The 825-nt window shown below is 32.7% G+C and overlaps 1 non-coding gene across 1 annotated transcript; it reads left to right on the plus strand.

Annotated features, from left to right (window-relative positions):
- The first annotated feature begins 294 nt into the window (after window positions 1–294).
- On the plus strand, window positions 295–401 carry LOC122099095. The gene has a single exon (XR_006145852.1). It is a non-coding gene; the product is annotated as a U6 spliceosomal RNA (small nuclear RNA).
- The last annotated feature ends 424 nt before the right edge of the window (window positions 402–825 follow it).

Below are 825 nucleotides of genomic sequence, written 5' to 3' on the forward strand. Positions count from 1 at the left end.
ATTAAACATATTTAAAACAATAAAATTTTTAACAAACCTTAGCACTTGCTACAGTGCTCATTATGACAGGTGCCATGTATAGAATAATTGAATTTCTACTCTTACACATCTCTTGAACAACAAATATCTGGAATTATTTTGTTTTTGACATATCTAACTTAACTTTATTCTTAAATGTGTGCTTACATAAGAAATATATGGTTCTAAAATTTCACGACAAGTCTTTTGAACTTATTTTTGTTGAATTTTCTAGTTTAGGAAAATCAATTCCACTTTATGTATAAAAAATGTTCTGTGCTCAGTTTGGCAACACATACACTAAAATTGAAAAAATACAGAGAGAATTAGCATGACCCCTACGCAAAGATGACATGCAAATTGCTGAAGATTTCCACATTTTTACAACAACAGATGCTGGAGGGTATGTGGACAGAAGGGAACCCTACTCCATTCTTGGTGGGAGTGAAAACTTGTTCAAGCACCTGGAAAGAAGTATGGTGGTTCCTCAAAAGATTCTACATAGAGCTCCCCTATGACCCAGCAATCTCACTTTTGGGCATTCATCCAAATGATCAAACAAGACCATACTATAACTACCAGCACAGCTATGTGTATTGCAGCATTATTTACCATAGCTAAGATAGGGAACCAAACCCGATGCCCCTCAGAAAATGAATGAATCAAGAAATTTTGGTGTGTGTGTGTGTGTGTGTGTATATGTATTTTCCTCTCTATCTATCTATCTATCTTTCTATCTATCTATCTAACTACACATACATATATATGTATATATATTTGTATATATGTATATTTATATACATAAAT

The sequence above is a fragment of the Dipodomys spectabilis genome, unplaced genomic scaffold (assembly GCF_019054845.1).
Source record: "Dipodomys spectabilis isolate Male_0828 unplaced genomic scaffold, ASM1905484v1 ptg000503l, whole genome shotgun sequence".
Lineage (NCBI taxonomy): Eukaryota > Metazoa > Chordata > Mammalia > Rodentia > Heteromyidae > Dipodomys > Dipodomys spectabilis.